The 7,534-nt window shown below is 41.1% G+C and overlaps 1 pseudogene; it reads left to right on the top strand.

The window, feature by feature from the left end:
• The first annotated feature begins 5,221 nt into the window (after positions 1-5,221).
• LOC102424697 lies at positions 5,222-5,676 on the top strand (annotated as a pseudogene).
• Positions 5,677-7,534: the final 1,858 nt, after the last annotated feature.

Genomic DNA, 7,534 nt, shown 5'->3' with positions numbered 1-7,534 from the left:
TGAGTTGAGCTATAAGTGAGAACTACACACTGGATTTCAGAGACTTAGAACAATAAAAGAATGTACAAACAGCTCAATAATATTTAATACTGAATACATGTTGAAATGGTAATATTTCAGATGCATTGAGTTAAATATATTTTAAAATTTATTTAACCTGTTTCTTTTTTTTAATGTGGTTACTAGAAATTTTAAATTTCATATGTATCTTGCATTTGTGGCTCAGTATATTTCTGTTGGCCAGTGTTGGTCTAAGGGCAGAGTTTCAGACATCCCTGAATAATGCTGTCTGTATAGGAAGACTGAAAACTCCAGGTGTTGATTATGTAAGCCCCAGAAGGAGTTTTAGCCTCCTGCCTAAGAGCTAGTTTTGTGTTTGTGAAGGGGCGTGTGATGAGCTGTTGTGGCAGGCATGGGGTCTGCTCAGGAGGTGGTTGAGTGTTCTACCACCTCCTGGTAATGAGGGTCCTGGAGTCCATGCCTTCCAAAGCGGCCCATAATAGCAAGATCTCAACACCAGAGCCTTTAGTGCTTAAGGGGTTTGGAGCAAGCACTGTTGTGTTCAAATCCTAGTTCTACCATTAACTAGCTGGTGACACTGGGTGCTCCATGCCTTGGTTTTCTCATCTGGAATTAATATTAGTACTTCCCTCTAGCAGTTGTTTTGAAGATTAAATGGGTTAATGTGTGTAAAAGAGTCAGAATAGCATATGCACATAGTGAGCGTTCAGCACCCAGTGGTGTTGGTGCCCTGGTCTGGGCCAATCAAAGAAAGGAGGATACAGGAGGTAAGCAGATGGGGCAGGCCAGGCTTCAGTCCAGTTCTGCCATGGCCTCACTCTCCCCACTTTCCCTGATCATTTGAGGGTAATCAGAACCCTGATGGCCCAGGGTGGTGTTCAAGGTCTAGTGAGCAGACTCTTTTCTCCTGATCCTCTTGCCCCACTGATGCCCTGTTAAGTGGAAAATGGGAGTCTCACTCTGGCCTGGATGGCTGGGGAAGGTAACCTTGAGGCCAGAGAGGGTGGGACAGTCCAGGATGGTGAGAGGCTAAGAGCTGGCAGATCCAGGAGCCTCCACTCTGTCGACCCCTCAGAAAACCTGGTCTCAACACCACTGGAAATTCTTAATCTGAGATTTTAATTTAATTGCATATTGATTAAATGAAACAAAGGCATGGGGGCCTCCAGGGAGCAGGCTCTGTGAGCACCTGATGGAATTTCAATCCTGCTTTTTCCCCCTGTCTCCCACTCTCTTAGAGGCTAGGAGCTCTCTCCAATAGCAGTCCAAGCTCTGCATATGCTTTGCAGTCATCACAGACCCTGTCTGCAAGAGAAGAGCAGCAGACCAGTCTTTAAATGCACTTCCCTGCCAGATCTGCCAGCACTCCTCCCATCTACACACCACTCCAAAACCCTGGTCTGTCCCAGAAAATCCCATGACCTGCTCAAGGTCATACCCAAAGTCAGAGGCAGATCTGGACTTGAACCTGGGTTTCCTGACCTAGCATCTCTCTACTTTATGGAAGGTCTTTGGTGGCATAGGGACCCACTCTGTTCTGTCTGCCAGGCTCACCACAATTCCACATTGATAAGTGCCCAAAGATAATACTACAAGTATTATCAACAAGTGCCCAACTTCAGATCACACCACCCAATTAGCTGCACAAATAATACAGCCAAAGGATGGACTCAATAGGCAACAGAACCCCACTACAGTGAATCCACTCTGTAGAGTTAGCACCTGCACAACAGCTCATCTGCTGTAGTAACAGCCAATCCTCACATCCAGTGAGCCTGAGTGTCAATTCCATCCACTGGCATACCAATAATAATAAAGGCTCAACTACAACAGGAGGGCACACACAACCCACAAAGAGACAGTCCTCTAGCACCTGGCTCAGGTAACCAGGGAGTCTGCACCACTGGACTTCACAGGATAGCTACAACATAAGGCCACTCTGCCTAAACTGAAACATCTACCTAATACACAAAAACAAACACAAGAAGGCAGCCAAAATGAAGAAACCAAGAAACATATCTTAAATAAAGGGACAGGACAAAACTCCAGAAAAAAACTAAACAAAATGGAAGCAAGCAATTTACCAGATATAGACTTCAAAACACTGGTTATAAGGCTGTTCAATGAACATTAAAAATCTCAAAGAAATAAAGGAAGAAAGAAAGAAAGAAAGAAAGAAAGAAAGAAAGAAAGAAAGAAAGAAAGAAAGGAAGAAAATGAGGCAAACAATCTACCAGATATACAGTTCAAAACAATGATTATAAGGATGCTCAGTGAACTTAGTGAGAACTTCAACAGCATAAAAAATTACATAGAAACCATAAAAAAGGACTAGTCAGAAATGAAGAACATGCTACTGGGTGACATCAGAGAAATGGTGGTGTGAGAGAGCCCATTGTCCTCTACCCTTGAAATTTCAACATGTTAGCCAATTATAATTCAACAAAGAAATTCCTGCTCAACCCAGATGCGCATCTGAGAGATTGTGCATTGATACATCTAAAGGTGGGCAACAGGGAATAAGTGGGAAGGTGAGAAGGGAGGACAGCACAGACACCCCACAGATGCAACTCTGCAGCTGGGAGCTCATAGCTTAGCTGGTGGGGAAAGGGGAGAAATCCAGTAGTAGCAGACACATCCTTTAGCTGGGAGGAACAGAGAGAGACCTGTGGGGGAAGGGGCAGGCAGCCCAGTAGGTTGAGCAGTGAGGGAGTGAACAGTGTCTGAGTCAGCAGATACCTGACAGAGCACAGGATTCTGCCATGTGGCTCTCCACTGTGGGGCCAGCTGTGGTGCTTCAGACAAAGAAATGGAACCACAGAGCACTGCTGCCACTTGGACTCCCAAAACTCACCTTTCATTGCCCTTGGAGTTGCTCCTTCTGGGAGAATATTATCTGTAAACCAAGAGCTATTGCAGTAGAACCACTGTTTCCCTCTGTGACTGATCCCCAGGAGAGGTGCTTGGGGCAGAACCCCATGGAAGTCAGGGGTTGCCATTATGGTGAGGGCAAAACAAACCCCACACTCAAGCAGGGCGGCTGTACTGGCTTACTGAAGCTGCAGAGGTTCAAGACTGGGAGATCACAGAAGTAAAAATTCTTGCAATTTAGCACCATCTACTGGAAAATAGTAGAAAGACCTCCTCAGAGATAAATGCATATACAAAGGAGAACAGTGAATACCATGAATAACCACAGTAACAAGGATGACTAGGGAAAAAATTTAAAAAAAAATCTCCAGAAAGCAAGCTGGAACACATGGAGATATGGGATATAAATAACAGATTTCAAGATTTCAGTTTTCAAAATACTCAATGAGATGCAAGAAAATACAGACAATTCAATGCATTCAGAAAACAAATCAATGAACAAAACGAGTACTTCATCAAAGAGATTGAAACTTTAAAAAACAACCAATCAGAAATTCTGGACATGAAACATAAAATTAAGTAGATTAAGAGGAAACTACTGAGCACAGAAAACAGAGCCAAACAGTTGGAGGAAAGAATTAGTGATATCGAAGATAGGAATCAAGAAATGGTGCAGAGGAAAGAAGAGAGCACTGAGCATAAAGAAAAATGAAAGAGCTTTACCTGGCTCCATCAGAAAAAAACAATATTGGAATTATATACATTGTGGAGGAGGAGGAGAGGGAGCATGGAACAGAGTCTATTCAAACAAATAGTGGATGAGAATTTCCCAAACCTATGGAAAGAACTAGATCCTCGAATCCAGGAAATAAACAGAACACATAGTTACCTCAATCCAAAGAAGCCTTCTCCAAGGCACTTGGTATGAAAGCTGTCAAAAGTTAATGATAAAAAAATTCTCAAAATAGCCAGGGAGAAGAAGGAAGTGACCTACAAAGGAAAAATCATTATAATTTCATCTGACTTCTCAGCAGAAAGTCTACAAGCCAGAAGAGTGTGGAACCAAATATTTAAAAGTCTGATAGATAGAAATTACCAGCCACAAATAATATATCCAGCAAAATTATCCTTTAAACATGAAGGAAAAATAAAGATGTTCCCAGACATACAGAAGCTGAAGGATTTTATCACCAGAAAATCTCCATTACAAGAAATACTCAAGGGAGTTATTCTACCTGAAACAAAGAACATAGGGTCACAACAATCTGACTAAGATCACCCAAAAACTTACAGCATAAAAAAGGGATAATTTATGCCCTAACTGGTTTGGCTCAGTGGATAGAGGGTCAGCCTGCGGACTGAAAGGTCCCAGGTTTGATTCCGGTCAAGGGCATGTACCTTGGTTGCGGGCACATCCCCAGTAGGAGGTGTGCAGGGGGCAGCTGATCGATGTTTCTCTCTCATAGATGTTTCTAACTCTCTATCCCTCTCCCTTCCTCTCTATAAAAAATCAATAAAAATTTTTTTAAAAAGGGATAATTTGTGACAACAAAAACTTTAAAGGGAAGGGGATAAAGGTCTGAACTGGCAAAGGAAGATGGCGATCAGACACACTCAAAAGAGAAAAAAAGCTATGGTATATATGCAAGTACATTTTTTATAAACCTAATGGTAACCACACACAAAAATCCCCAAACCAGGACATACAGCTTAAAAAAAAAGAGGAAAGAAGTATACCACCAGGTAAAAACAACACACAGAAACACAAAGGAAAAGAATCAAGGGAGGCACACAGCTACCAGAAAACAAAAGACAAAATGGCTATAGAAAATCCTCATACATCAATAATTACCCTAAGTGTAAATGGTATGAATTCACCAATAAAGAGGCACAGAGTAGCAGAGTGGATAAACAAACAAACAAAAAACACCAATCCTATGCTGCCTACAAGAGACACATCTAAACTGCAAAGACAAAGGTAAATTCAAAGTAAAAGGGTGGAAAATGATTCTCCACGCAAATAACATCCATAGAAAAGCAGGTGTAGCCATCTTATATCTGACAAAAATAGATTTCATAATAATAAAGATAACAAGAGACAAAGATGGACACTTTATAATGATAAAGGGGACGCTACATCAAGAAAACATAACACTTCTTAATATATTTGCATACAACCAGGGAACAACGAAAGCAGCTACTCACAGAATTAAAGGGAGAAACAGATCACAACACAATCATAGTTGGGGACCTTAATACTCCACTGACAGCTCTAGACAGATCAACCAAACAGAAAATCAATAAAGAAATATCAGCCTTGAGGAGCAAGATGGTGAGTGTGTGGAGGCTGAGTGTCCTCTGCAGTGCCCGAGGAGGCCAAGCTCTCTTCCTTCAAAACCCAGTGGTTAGACCTGCTCAAATCTCGGCATTTCTCCAGGACCAACCTATGCCAGGATGGTGTGGAATACAGCACATTCACCTGTCACCCAGCCGCCATTCTGGACTGGTGAGAGGGTTGTCAGTGTTTTGCTCCTGGGCCTACTTCCAGCTGTGTATTTGAATTCTTTCTCTGCAATGGACTACTCCCTGGCTGCGGTCCTCTCTCTATATAGTCATTGGGGCCTTGGACAAGTTGTTACTAACTATGTTCTAAAGGATGCATTGTAGAAAGCTGCCAAGGCAGGCCTCTTGGCACTCTTGGCTTTCAACTTTGCTGGGCTTTATTATTTCAACCATCACAATGTGGGCATCTGCAAAGTTGTTGCCATGCTGTGGAAGCTCTGACCTTCTTGACTTAGTACCTTGAAAATTGATTGTACACCTCTTTGCTTCTGCTCTGTCATGCCATTCATCTCCCAATAAGGAGGAAATAACAGATAAGTCCACTGGTGAGATAAATCTCTTCTCCTAATCACCTGGCTAGTTTTAGAATTTAATCTGTGAGGAAAAGGTTTGAGAGGAATTGTATCCAAGAAATTGTGAAACAGAATTCCACATTCTGGTGAGTGAATGAGGTTGTCCTCCAGCTTCTCAAGACTCACAATGTAACTGAACAATTATATATGAGCTTTTGCATTTTAATTTACCAAACTCTTAAAGGGAATTCAGCTTTATTACTATCAATACCTAATCAAACTTCTATATTTGCTTTAGGAGTTATGAAGAAAGGAAAAGCTATTAATTCATAAGTGAAGACTGCAGAAACTTATGCAGCTCTTAATGTTTGAAAACTTCCCCCCTTTGTTTAGTTGATACCAGTCACTGGTGGTTATATATCTTTGGGAAACTTTAAAGTTAGAAAATGCTGATATTTCACATTACTAATTTCTAAATCCTGGGAAAAAGAGCCTGGAAAACTTCTGAATATAGAGAAGTTCCATGCAGGGAAGAGGTACCCCTATAGAGGTATCAAAATATTACACGTTCTAAACTGAGACCTAACCCCTCATGCAAACAAATTAAACTGGATTACAGTTTGTCCCCATGTACAAAAATTAATTCAAAATGAATCTAAGACCTAAATATAAGACCCAAAACAATAAGTTACATAGAAGAAAATATAGGTACCAAACTTATTGATCTTGGTCATAGAGAACATTTTATGAACTTGACCCCGAAGGAGAGGGAAATAAAGGTAAAAGTAAACTATATCAAACTAAAAAGTTTCTGCACAGCAAAAGAAACTGACAACAAAACAAAGAAGCAGCCAACCAGATGAGAGATGACACTTGCAAACAGTAGCTCTGACAAAAGTTTAACTTCCAAAATATATAAAGAACTCATAAAACACAACACCGAACAAACTAACAACCCAATAAAAAAGCAGGCAGAGGGCCTCAACAGACACCTTTCCCAAGAAGACATATGTTCAGTCAATAGATATATGAAATGTGTTCAACATCACTGGTAATTAGGGAAATGCAAATCAAAACTACAATGATATACCACCTCATACCTGTTAGAGTGGCCATTATCAAATAGACAAGCAATAACAAGTGTTGGAAAGGCTTTGGAAAGCGGGAACCCACATCCACTACTGGTGGGAATGTAGACTGGTACAGCCACTTTTTTATATGGAAAGCAGTGTGGTGATTCCTCAAAAAAATTGAAACTAGAACTACCATACAACCCAGCAATTTCTCTCCTGGGTATGTACCCGAAAAACTCGAAAACATGTATTCGCAAAGATATATGCACCCCTATGTTTATTGCAGCATCATTCATGATGGCCAAGATATGAAAACAACTAAAGTGTCCCTTGGTAGAGCACTGGAAAAAGAAGATGTGGTACATATACACAATGGAATACTACTCAGCCATAAGAAATAGTGCCATTTGCAACAACGTGGATAGACCTTGAAAACATTATGCTAAGTGAAGTAAGTCAGTCAAAAAAACCTAAGAACCATATGATTTCATTCATACTTATATCTATATCTATATCTATATCTATATCTATATCTATACCTTAATATGCAAATAGACTTGAACAGCGGAACCACCCGTACCACCAAAACAACCAGTCACTATGACGTGTGCTAACCACAAGGGAGCACGCAATGGACATGGTGGGCATCAAGCTATGGCAGGATGTGAGTGGGGTGCCAGAACAAGCGGGGCAACGGTGCTGTCATCAGGGTGA

This window comes from Myotis lucifugus, unplaced genomic scaffold, assembly GCF_000147115.1.
Source record: "Myotis lucifugus unplaced genomic scaffold, Myoluc2.0 scaffold_41, whole genome shotgun sequence".
Lineage (NCBI taxonomy): Eukaryota > Metazoa > Chordata > Mammalia > Chiroptera > Vespertilionidae > Myotis > Myotis lucifugus.
This window is presented reverse-complemented; position numbering and strand designations above follow the sequence as displayed.